The following is a 13,624-nucleotide window of genomic DNA, read 5'->3' as shown; positions in this document are numbered from 1 at the left end:
AAAAACATTCCACCACATTGTAGGAAATGTATAAGACATATAGGAATTGTGCAATATATCATCATTATTATCATAAGTGTTATCTCTGTTTCTTTTGAGTATTTTGATCCTTTGAAGAATATCAATTGTGTTAGCTACATACAGAAAAACTAAATATACTTACGATTATGAGTTGATTTGATTGCACCTGATTTATGAGACCGCTAACTCTTTAAAACACTCCCTAAAATAGCAAATAATACGTTTCATAAAAGTTAAAATCAATTATTCCATTTCTCTACCTTTTAATTTTTTTATTTTAAAATTTTGGTAAGAATGAAAAATAACTATTTTTAGAAAGAAAATTAACCGTTGTCTATCAGCAGAGCAAACATTAATAGTTGACCAAACCCAACTAAATCTGATTCACAACAATAGAAACCACAACAAATGTGAGTCCACAAGCAGCTCGGCAGAGAACATAGAAGATAATTATGGTTACAACTGAACCACTTAAGCAAGATATTCTTCCCAGAATTATGCAGAAAACACCATCTAATGTCTGAACTATCCATAGACCTCAAAGTCTACCTCTCATCCCATACTCTTTTTCGATCATGTCCGAGATAGATCCTCCACTCAGTATAGATAAGATATTCGCCAATCCAAAACTAGCTGCAATTATTACTGCTTTGTCTAATTTCAGATTAAACCTGTCATAAAAATACTTTGCAATTATATTAACAGTTGTAAGTTCCAAACTATTTTCAGTTGTAACCATATCTACATAGATTGCAATATATTTTTGCTTAAATTTCAAAATTTTACCTATGATTTAGTTGCATCAACACCCCAAAGCTTCAATCGCTCTTCTATCTCTCATTGGCTTTCAATCCAAATACACAAAAACCAATCATCATCAAACTCATACAGATCATGAAAAGAGAGGAAATGGATTTCAAGCAACGGTTGGACTTAAGAAGAGGAGACAGTGACATTGATTCTTCAAGAAGTGATTCATAGTCGGGTTTTGGTGTTGTTGAAAAGCACCAACTGATTTTGATTTGTGCTCCTGTTGGTAAACATTGTTCCTGCTGTTTCAGGACAAATTGAAAATGGGAAGGGACACCCGGAAATGGAAACAAAATGGACATGGACATCGAATTTAAGAGCTAAATTACCTGATACAGATCTTGAAAAGAGAGGAAATGGATTTCAAGCAACTGTTGGGCTTAAGGAGAGGAGACAGTGACATTGATTCTTCAAGAAGTGATTCATAGTCCGGTTTTGGTGTTGTTGAACCAGATCATGAAAAGAACCAACTGATTTCGATTTGTGTTCGTGTTGGTAATGATGAAACTAGCAAATTCCAGCATCATAACAGAATACATAGATAAATATGGGTTAACAATTATTCACATTTTCACGTTTCATAAAATTGAAAAAAAAAAAAAGATTGCAACAACCAACCTTGTTATGTATGAGTAAACTAATTCACGTTTCATCATAACAGACTAATTTTTATGTTTTTAATAAATTTTAATCAAAGTTTGAACAATTCGTAAATTATTAACAATATATGGTATCATCTCGAAAATAATTCATGAAGGAAAAATGGTACTATTAAAACTAATTTATCGTATTTTGATATAAATCGGTAAAAATGCTGAATTTTATTAAAATTATGACTAAAAGGAGTTAATGAATGATTTCAACTTGTTGTAAATTTTATTCGAGATGTATTCCTATTATTTTAAATAAAATCGGATTTGTTTGAATATGGAAGTTATGATTTTTTTTTATTATTATTAAAAGTGGATGAGGGTGGTGAGCATGGAGCCTAGACATAACTATGTCCAAATGTCGGCCAAACAGTTTTTTTTTTTATATATTATATATGATTGATATCAAAGTCATTTTTACAAACACTAGGCTTTCTAGAGAAATCTAGTAGTATAAATATCAAATTAATTTTTTTTTTGTGTAATATATATATAATTGGAGGTAAAGGCTATGCTTACTTTCTAGAATTGTTCCTTTTTTTTTGTAGGAAAAGAAAAGAAAAACAAGCCAACAACCCCACAAACTAACCCGGGATTAGCCTAGGAAAGCTAACCCTAACTGGATCATCTGAAAGCAAAGAAAAGAGGAAATCCGGAGAAGACGAGAAAGTTGAGACTCCCAACATCCTCACATGGCCCTTAGCAGCTAGGCAGTCTCCAGCCCTGTTCTGCTCACATGGCCTTCTTGAATTGTTCCTTTAAGTATGATAATTTAATTTAGGGTAAATTATAAAATTGGGTCAAATGAACATTTACATATTTAAACCAATTAGCCAACTCATTATCTATTTAGACTATATATTTATGACTTTTCCAAAATGCCCTTTATATATATATATATATAAAACAACTTAAGCAAATTTCATTTCTTCTTCTACACCGCTAACCTTGCAAACTCAATGTTTCATTTCGAGCCACTAAATCTTTGTATTTCTTCTTCTAAAGTCTTTCAAATCGATTTCAATGGCAAGAATCGGCAAGAAGGTATGTGTTTTTACGATTTTGAATTTGAATGACAATCATTTCGGTCCCTATTATAGTATATTACTTCTTCTGCGATTTTGGATTAGGGTTTATTCTCTTTATGTGTTTTTTCGTTAGTTTATAGCTACATTTTGCGAAATAAAACATAGAAATAGTTCAAAACGGTTGGATCGACTTCATTTTGTAGAAATTACTACTTTGCAAAGATGAATTTGATTTGCAGATTTTGCAATCTGCGAAGCTAATTCATATTCATAAGGAAGCATTTTGTTTCGCAAATTCTAAAATTTGCGAAGTTGCAATGCTCCTTGGGAATTCACATATTGGCTTCTGACTTCGCAGATTTCACAATATGCAGAGCAAATTCATATTCCTGAAGTATTTTTTTTCCAGATTATAAAATCTGTGAAGTTACAAGTAATATGTGAATTCGCATATTGGCTTTTGACTTCGCACATTGGGAATATGCGAAGATATATGTACTAGATTAACTTCACATAACCTTAAATCTGCGAAGTAAATAGAGATTATGGGAAGTGGTATTTATTCATTATTATGAGAAACCAAGTGCATTTTTAACTCTAGCCAGCTTTTTCATTAAGATCTAATGCATGCCAAATGATGCTCTAACGAAACAAGTTTACCATATAAAGCTTAAAGGAAATCATTTATGATAATTAAGATCACTTAAAATACAAAAAATGTTACTTTAGCATCCAACAATCAACATATTAGAAAAAAATGAGGCATGAAGATAATAAGCTCAAAGTGAAGATCTTGTGATATTACTTTAGCCTATTGCCAGAATCGTCACAAAAATCCATTGGCACTTTAATGATATTGTACTACCAACCATCTTCACAAAAGGGACGAATATATCTTGTGCCTCTCTTTTACCAAGCTATAATATATATATATATATATATATATATATATAATTGGATTGATTTTGTTTATTCATATAATTGCCTATACATTTACATGGACAAAGGTGGGGAAAATAGTAGCAATATTTCCAAGTTCATCAGCATTAATGTACAATTTTGAAGTTCATGTACCTTAATAAAACTAAGTGGATCGAACTATAAAACCAGCATGACTCAACAAGAAAACAATTTCGTCCCTACTTCCTCTCAACAACATGGCCTCTTCCTTGATATTAGTAATGATCACATACCCTTTATTCAGATTACACCTGATATCAACTGACACACTTGCTCCTTGAATTTGCTTAAAATGCAAAGTATGTGGTACTGATATGATAATTTAATCAATAGCTAGTCATTATATCATAAATGGGTTGAAGGGGCTTGGTAAATTGCTATATCTAAATAAGTCATCATGAACACAATTAATATTCTTTACTCCAAATTTGATTCTTGAAAGATGTAAACCTTGGGCTTTCTCATTTTAGCTCCATTCAGACATGTAATAGTCTTCTTCTGTAGAAACATTTGATATTTGATGGTCTCAAAAACATTCCACCCCATTATAGGAAATGTATAAAACATATAAGAATTGTGCAACATATCATCATTATTCTCATAAGTGTTATCTCTGTTTCTTTTGAGTATTTTGATCATTCGAAGAATATCAATTGTGTTAGCACTGCTCCTACATTCCACCACATCGTGTCATACCTGATATTAGTCCCAATGACCTGATCAATACGATCAATCAATACGATCAAATATTGATCGTATTGATCAGGTCATTGGGACTAATATCAGGCATGACACGATGTGGTGGAATGTAGGAGTGGTAACACAATTGATATTCTTCAAAGGATCAAAATACTCAAAAGAAACATGGATAACACTTATGGGAATAATGATGATATGTTGCACAATTCCTATATGTTTTATACATTTCCTACAATGGAGTGGAATGTTTTTGAGACCATCAAATGTTTCTACAGAAGAAGACTATTACATGTCTGAATGGAGCTAAAATGAGAAAGCACAAGGGTTACATCTTTCAAGAATCAAATTTTCAGTAAAGAATATTAATTGTGTTAGCGATGCTCCTACATTCGACCTCCTCATGTCATCCCTGATGTTAGCCTCATTCCCGACCTGATCAAAGAATGGATACGATCAATTATCACTTTTCGTACATTTGTATCATATATAATACTAATATAAATAATATAACACGTTTTTGACATAACAACCCTAAATTACCGTCCTTACTTATCTTCTACTTTATAGAGTAAAATTTTAAAAAGTAGCTACAAAGAGAAAAACTAAAAGGATACTTACTATTACAAGTTGGTTTGATTACACCTTATTTAGGAGACCCCTCTAAATCTTAAGAGACTCTCCTAAAATCCTCTAAATCTTAAGAGACTCTCCTAAAATCGCAAACAACATTTTTCATACAAGTTCAAATCAATTACTCCATTTCTCTACTTCTATGCCAACTTAATTGTTTATTGTGGTAGCCAACTTCAACTACTTATAAGCCAAAATTGGTGATTCATTCAAATAAAAACTACTTCTGCTTCCTCTATGTCCTAAAACAAATAAATAGAATCCTTATTCCCTTCACCTTTTCAATTACTAAACTCTCTAACATGTGATCTGTTTAATATCACTGGTTTGGTTCCGCCTTCAAAAAGCCCCACCAGTTTTTCTAAATTAATAGCCCAATAAGGAGTTCCATGTATAACTGAAGGAAATCTGGTAATTTAAGAACTTCAAACTTCTTAGTCAACTCCTTAACAGGTGATTTGTTTAATATGGCAGGTTTGGTAATTTAAAAACTTCTAACTTCCTTCACTTTTCAATTACTGAACTCTCTAACATGTGATTTGTTTACTCAACTGCCTAACCCTAGGAGTTTTTCTAAATACAGCAAAACTCTATCACCAAATGAAAATAAACTTACAAGTGAAACAAACAAAAGAAGTAAAAACAGCAGCAAACTTGATTACCAAATGAAAATTACCGGCAAACAGAGATGATCCTGAAGATAATTTTGTATGGGTTCATAAGTATGTCTTCACCAATGAGAAGGAGAGGTAGATCATCATAAAAACCTACAACCAAACTGAGTCGGGTCTCGAATTTTTATTTTATTTTTTCAGGAAAACCCTTCTTACGATGACACATCAAGCTCCATGTGTCAAAGTTATGAATTTTGTTTTTTTTTTCAATCAATTTATATTTATTAAAACAAATTCTTAATAATTTTCTTTTAAAACCATTACCTATTTAATCCCTAACAAATTACAATTTCAGTCTTTTTTCTTTCAACAAAGTGGTATCGGAGTCTAGGGTTTGAGTGTTCATTCTCTCATAAAAGATTAAATTTTCTAAATTAAGTGTTTGAAAGAGTCTCTAAAATTGAAGGTATTTCTAACAACATCTCTTTTCACTATCCTCAGCTCACAAAAGCCAATTATGCTAGTTGGTGGGAAAGCATTACTCGGTTTTCAAGATGTTTGGGACATTGTTAAAAAAGGCTACCAAGTTCTTGTAGACGAGTCACGGCTATCCCAGGCAGACAAAGATATACAGAAAAATCTTAAAAATGATAAAAAAAAAAGTGCTTACTCTTATCCATCGAAGCTTGGATGAATTAATGTTCGAGAAGCTAGATGAGGCTACAACCTATAAACAAGCATGAGGCATCATGCGTGTTTCTCTTCAAAGTAAAGAGAAAGTTAAAAATGTTCATTTACAAATGCTGAGATACGAATTTGAGATGATGAGGATGAAGGCAACACATGTCGTTATTCATTACTCATCTCGAGTAAAATTTATTGTGAATCAAATGAAAAATATAGAAGATTCCAAAATTGTTGAGAAAAATTTACAATCAATATTACCATAATTTGATTATGGAAGAATCGAAAGACATCATCACAATGACCGTTCATGAAGTTATAGGGTCATTACAATCATTTGAAGAGGGGTTCAAGAAGCCTAGAGAAGAATCGAAAGAACAAGTCTTAGCAACAAAGATTTCGGTTAAAGACGACCACATCAGTTAATAAAGAAACCAATTCGGTAGAACACGCGGAAGAGATCAAGGAGGAAATGGAAGAGGAGGAGGATGTGGAAGAAACCAAGGAAGAGGCGACAACATCTACAACAACAACGAAATACACAATGAATACATTGTAAGCAATGGTCACCGCAAACAACTACTTGCTACAAGACCAAAATATACCAGAAGTTGTGTTTGCACTACAAAAAGTTAAGGATGATGTTCATTTTGGTTTAGGTGAAAAGAAAAAAAAAATCAACTATAGATGCATTTTTTTCAGAAGAAATGACTTCTAGTTGATTGATTGAAAGGTTTTTGGTCTATACCTATATACAGTAAAACCTCTACATAGGAATACACTTGGGACCGAGCTATTTGTATAATAATTGGGAGGTTATTACTAAATAGAGTTTGGTAATAAGGTTATTACCAAGTTGGGACCGAGTATTCCTATATAGAGGTTTTACTGTATATATAACTATATATATATTTTGTATTTAATTCAATAATTATTAATTTATATTTTCATTGGGCCTTTAAGGATTTAAATATTTCTATTACTTAATGCATCTAGCGAGTTTGTTACTTTAGTCCATTGGCCCAAGTTGGGACCGAAAGAATTTATTATATAAACGAGGTTATTACTTTATCGAACATTCATCGATCGAGGTGTAACTGTATTGTTATTATATAGACTCTCCTCCACCGCCACACCAAGTCCTTCTAAGCTATCTTTTTTTTTCTCTTTTGTCTCTTCTTCCATCTCCTTTTCCATTTTCTTCACTTTCGCCTTCTTTTAGGTCTGTTATGTCACATCACATGATATACTTCTCCATTTTGTCCATTTTCTCCTTCTTTTATGTCTGTGTAGCCACATCACATGAGATACATACACACGTGTGTATTTTCATGTTGGTTAAGAAGAGGTGTCAAACTACTAATTTCACACTTTTAAAAATATATTAGTAGTTGATTTATCTATCTATATAAATAATAATAATAATAAATATTGCTAGGTTTTTGTATTTTTAAAATGGATATTAATCGAAGTTGGTTTGAGTGATTAAGAGTCTCAAGTCACTTAAGCTAGAACTGAAGTTCGAATTCCAACTATTACTATGCACGTTCTTTGCGCGGAGCAGTCAATTGTTTATATAGAAATCGAAAATTGTAAAAAAATTTAATTCCATCTCATTGAATATAATGATATTAATAATTTAGGTTAAAATGATTTCAAGTTTAAAGTGTTATGAATTAATTCCATATCATTCGAAAATCGTAAAATTGCTACATGTGTCCCCTTAGGTGTCTCCTAGCCTCAACTAAGTTGCTCCATCTGTCAAATTTTGAAAAAATTTGCTGTCTCAAACCATATGTCCTTATGTGTCCCCTTTTATTTTTTACATGTGTAATTTTAATAATAATCATATTTAATTTGTTAAACTTCTGTTAAAACTCTGTTTAAATGATTAATGTGATTAGTTTGTTATTCAGGCACCAGGCATCAGCTTTCTCTTCTGATTAGGGTTTCTCTTCTGAGATTTCTATTTCGATCAGATTTTTTTCATGTTCATCGTCTCTCCTAAGCTTCTTACATTATAATTCCCTGATTGGCATCAAGGTCAATATTATACAATGTTTGGCAGCATCAATGACTCTTTTGAAATGGATTTCCATTCCCATTGCAATAAATAGTTTCAATTAGATGACTCTTCACTTTACAAATTCCAAAACCTTCCCTCTTCTTTTCTATTTATTTGTTATTATCTTCTTCTATTGAGATTTCGAGTCAGTAGTCGAATCTGGATTTAACAACCATGGTTCGAACCATGTTTATCTTGTTGCTTGGTACTGTACCACACTTCTACGTGTTCATCATCATGCAGTTTCCTACATGTTAGTTCTTGAGTTGGAATTTTGATCAAGGGCAAATAGAAAGGACCATGACATGCCAATCAGTAGCTCTGTTGTCTGAAAATTTTGGTCAATAAATAAGGCTCCTAGAATTACCAATCCATTTGTTCAAATTATTGATTTTATTTATTTCTTCTTGATTCGTACAACATTATATTTATTTTGCAACATTACTTGGTGAAAGGAAGCAAAAGGAGTTTCTGCAGTTTGTTATGTTCCAACTTATGTTGGACTAAATAAATAAACTTTCACACGTACAGAGTATTTATACCTTAATCTTTACAGCTGTGTAATTGTGCATTAAATAAAATTTAGAATTCATATTACATATCTAACTTAAAGAAGAAAATATGCATGCATAAAATTGAAGGAAAAACAAACATAAGAGGCCCCCCACGCACAGAGATGCATGCCACATGGCGCACATGGATTGGTCACTAGTTGCCACTTGTCGCGGCATGATACACAAGACACAGATATGGACACGGAAAACATCTTTTTTTATAAAACATAGGACACGGAAACGTGTAAATATTAAAATTATTGGGTCACATTTATAAATATTAAAAATATATTTTTATATTTGAATTTTTATGATATAACTAAATAAACACATATAAAAGAAATCATAATACTCTTATCTCAACGTTATTAAATACATGAAATATAAATAATGTCAAAAAACTTTTTGAGAAAAAAAAACAATGAAAGCTTTCGTCTCTATCTTTTGGTTTATCTCAGATTTTATTTTTGTTGCACGTACTGTCGACTTACTCTTTTGGATATTCCTACTCGTTTCTCTTCAAATAACAATCCACCATAATTGCTCTATTTACCTATGTTTTTTTCCTAAAATGATATCCAATTGTTTTTTGTCTAGGAAACGGGTTTCCCAGACAGATATGCATATCCAACTTCTGAATATTACAGATACGGCCTCGAAATGTATCCCAGCAGTTTCCGAAAGTTTTCGTATTCGGAACGTATCGAAAACGTGATACGCCACATGTTGAAGTGTGCGTGCATCATAGCGCGCAACTTGTCTAAGCTTGCCTCATATGGGTTGAGATTGGACATGCATATTTAGATATTGGCTCGACCCACCCCAAACTCGATCAAGTCTGCACATAGAACGTGTCTCTTGTTTGTGTGAATTGGCACGCAGGTAGGGCCACCAGTCCAACTAGTCCTGCAACTACTGCTAACTGCAGATATAAATAATATAGGGTTAGGCTATGCTTACTTTGTTTTTAACAAAGTAAGCCTTACTTCGTTTTTTCCACCATTGGATGATGATGAACTTTGACAAAGTAAGCTCATCCAATGGTACAAAAAACAAAGTAAATCTTACTTTGTCAAAAACAAAGTAAGCATAGAAGACATCTAAATATATATATTCAACAACGTAAACATTAACATTAATCTTCATAAAGAAAATGAATAGGAAGTTAGGGATGAAAACCTTAGCAGCAGCCTTTGGTTGGAAATGACGATTCTGGAAGAAAAGGCACATTCAACAATTATGTTGTGCCTCGTAGATGATGTCATCACTAAGGTCTCAGACGAAGAGACTGTTGTCGGTCTGTGGATGAAGTTAGAGAGCTTATACATGACGAAATCTCTAACGAACAAACTTCTTCTCAAACAACTTCTGTTTGGCCTGCGAATGCAGGAAGGTACGCAACTCAGGGATCATATAGATCAATTGAACACATTATTACTAGAATTACGTAATATTGATGTGAAAATTGAAGATGAAGATGTTGCTTTGATTCTGTTGGTGTCTTTACCACTTTCATATGATAATTTTGTTCAATCATTTATTGTTGGTAAAGATTCTGTGACTCTGGAAGATGTTAGGTCATCTCTTCATAGCAGGGAGTTGCGCCATAAGGCGAGCAATACAGGTGCAGATAATCAGGCCTCTGGACTGTTTGCCAGCGGCAGTAAGGGAAAAGGAAACGGTGGAAAGAAGAAGTCTAAGAAGCCGTTCTCAAAGGGTCCCAAGCCAGAAGACACCTGTAATTACTGTAAGGAGAAAGGACATTGGAAAACTAATTGTCCAAAGAAGAAGAAGAAATCAGAAAATCAACCAGGTTCTGCTGCTGTAGTAGATGGTGACACCAGCTCTGAAAACGATATTGCTCTAGTTGCTGATGGACACACTCATCACTCTGATGTGTGGGTTCTTGATTCAGGAGCATCTTATCATATTTGTCCAAGGAGAGAGTGGTTTTCAACTTATAAGCAGGTAGATGGAGGTAGAATTTCAATGGCTAATAGTCATGTCTGCAAGGCAGTTGGAATAGGCTCGATCAAGTTGAGGACACATGATGGTAAGTTCTGCACGTTGAACGAAGTCAGGCATGTTCCATTGATGACGAAGAATCTGATATCTCTGAGTCTGTTAGGTGTGAAGCATGGTACCTTGTATTTCTTGCAAGGTTCCACTGTTACAGGTTCAGCTAATGCTGCATCGTCAGAGATTGACCAGGAGGATATGACAAAGATATGGCATATGAGACTTGGTCATATGGGCGAAAGAGGGATGCATATTCTATCAAAGGATGATCTTCTTGATGGTCATAAGGTCAAGAGTCTGGAGCTTTGTGAACACTGTGTCTTTGGGAAACTACATCGCAGCAAGTTTCCCGAAGCTATTCACATAACAAAAGACACACTTGATTACATCCACTCTGATTATTGGGGTCCATCTCGAGTTGAGTCTTTGGGAGGTCACAGATATTTTATGTTTCTGATTGATTATTATTCAAAGATGACTTGGGTCATCATGATGAAGCATAAAAGTGAAGCTTTCAAGAATTTCAAGCAGTGGAAAGCATTGGTGGAAAACCAAATAGAAAAGAAGATAAAGAGGCTGCGAACTGATAAGGGTCTGGAATTCTGCTCGTCTGAGTTTGATCAGTTCTGTAAGGATGAAGGGATTGCTCGGCATCACACAGTCAGGAATACACCGCAACAGAATGGTGTAGCTGAACGAATGAACCAGACATTACTGGAGAGGGTGAGGTGCATGCTCTCTAACGCTGGGTTAGATAGAAGATTCTGGGCTGAAGCGGTGAACACATCATGTTATCTGATTAACCGCGGACCACACACCAGCATACAGCTCAAGACGCCTACAGAAATGTGGTCAGGAAAGGTTGCTGATTACTCAAATTTGAAAGCTTTTGGGTGCACAGTTTACTATCATGTTAATGAGGGTAAGCTAGAGCCAAGAGCCAAGAAGGGAGTGTTCATAGGCTATGGAGATGGAGTTAAAGGTTTCAGGATCTGGTCTCCATCAAAGAAAAGGGTCATTTTGAGCAGAAATGTAGTATTTGATGAAAAATCTGTGCTTAGACCCATTGTGAAGCCTACAAGTGCAATAAAAACTGATAGCATTGATAAACAGGTGGAGTTCCAGGTGTTAGGGATTATAGCCGGTTAATCAACTGTAGCGCAGCGGAATTGCGGTTTAAAATTTATTTCTAATCCCTTTAATTTGATCTTTGTCCGTTAACCATTGATTGAATAAAACCTTTTGATCCGTTTAAGGATATAAACATACCCGGATTGTCTCTTCTAGAGACGGCTGAAGAATCCACAAGTTGTAAGATCTCCGTAGTCAGGTGCACGAACAGCTATTGAGCCAGAACCGGTGCTAGCCGAAGAACAAAGAAGAACTGGAGAGATAATGAAATTTTCCAAACAAATTCCATTTTCTCAAAACATGTTTCTGCCGCAATTTACTTTTGTGATTTTTCAAACCAAAAGATGTTGGCCGAATATGTGTATTAGTTCATTAGGGTTTTAGTGTTTTTTTAATTTATATATATAGTGTATTCCTAAACCTAATTGGTTTAGGGTTAATTGGTTAATTACAAAACTAATCCAATCCTAATCTAATTACATAAATAAATACCAATAATATTTATTCTATGCAATTAATTATGATTAGATTAAATTTAATTACCCCAATTAAACAAACAACACTAATTAATAAATTAACGTATTAGTTTAATTAATTATTCACCGAATGCAATTTCATTAATTTACAAATTAATTAATTACATCCCGTAAACTAATTAATCAATTAAACACTCAACACTTAAGACCATTAATCAATTACCTTGATACAAAGTATCAATTAATCAATTAATTAACCACCAATTAATTACCTTGATATTTTACTATCAATCAATTAATTAATTTCATATCTCCAATGTACCGTTCTATAAGTTCAAACTCAGATGTTCGATGTGCACGATCCTATGGGACTGTCCTTAGCTAGCAGTGGGCTCACGGCCCACAGACAGTAAGTGGGTTCTAGCAAACCATTACAGTCCCTAACCAAGACAGAGTTTCAGCAGTCTAAAGATGCAGAGACCCTGTAGTTATCTCTTAACTTCTTTTACAATTTGATATCGATATTATAAACTAGAGGCATGGCGGCTGTCATCCTCTCTGATGTTTATGATATTTCTTGATCTAAAGTAGATTGATGAAACAGATAAGTAAACTACTTATCAGGGTGTGGCCACACACTTATCCATCTCACTTATCAAGTGGCCTGTGATATCATCTCATTATTACATGAGTGGTAATTCCATCACTTCAATATCAATACCAACGTGTTCACCTGTTCACCCAATCATACCCGTATTTAGCATCCTGTTACAGACCTGTTAGGCGTATGTCAAAGTGAACCGGATCCCATATTGATATTATAATGAAATCTGGTCTGAAGATAGTTAGAGACCTACTTAAGAAAACTAATGACACAACCACCATGTAGTTTTCTCAGGCGGATCGATCCAGTCACATGTATACAACATGTACCCATATTCACAACTGACTTATCAAGTGCTATGGCTAGTATCAATTACTACCATACAGTCGTCGAATATACAAGTCCATGGTCCTAATCATTCCCATGATAGAATGGACTTGGGATATGGTTTTACGATTATCGATCAATGGATTCTCTATTCATATTATAGCACAAGATATAAATGAACTAGATTAATGCCTTTATTAATGTAACACAAATAGTGTATCTATGCAAGAATAATCAAAAAGCATAATACAATATACATGAACCAATGCCTAAGAACTAGGGCACACCAACAGTCTCCCACTTGGACTAGTTCCAAGCAGGCATTGCCCTAATCCCTATAGATCTAGTATGA

General features: G+C 33.8%; 1 long non-coding RNA gene across 1 annotated transcript; it reads right to left on the bottom strand.

Annotated features, from left to right (window-relative positions):
• Positions 1-515: 515 nt before the first annotated feature.
• Positions 516-1,311, bottom strand: LOC136202196 (uncharacterized). Its single transcript, XR_010674351.1, has 3 exons — positions 1,161-1,311; positions 808-1,073; positions 516-692 (listed from the first exon to the last, which is right to left on the bottom strand). It is a non-coding gene; the product is annotated as an uncharacterized lncRNA (long non-coding RNA).
• Between the last annotated feature and the right edge of the window lie 12,313 nt (positions 1,312-13,624).

This window comes from Euphorbia lathyris, chromosome 8 (genome assembly GCF_963576675.1).
Source record: "Euphorbia lathyris chromosome 8, ddEupLath1.1, whole genome shotgun sequence".
Taxonomy (NCBI): Eukaryota; Viridiplantae; Streptophyta; class Magnoliopsida; order Malpighiales; family Euphorbiaceae; genus Euphorbia; species Euphorbia lathyris.
This window is presented reverse-complemented; position numbering and strand designations above follow the sequence as displayed.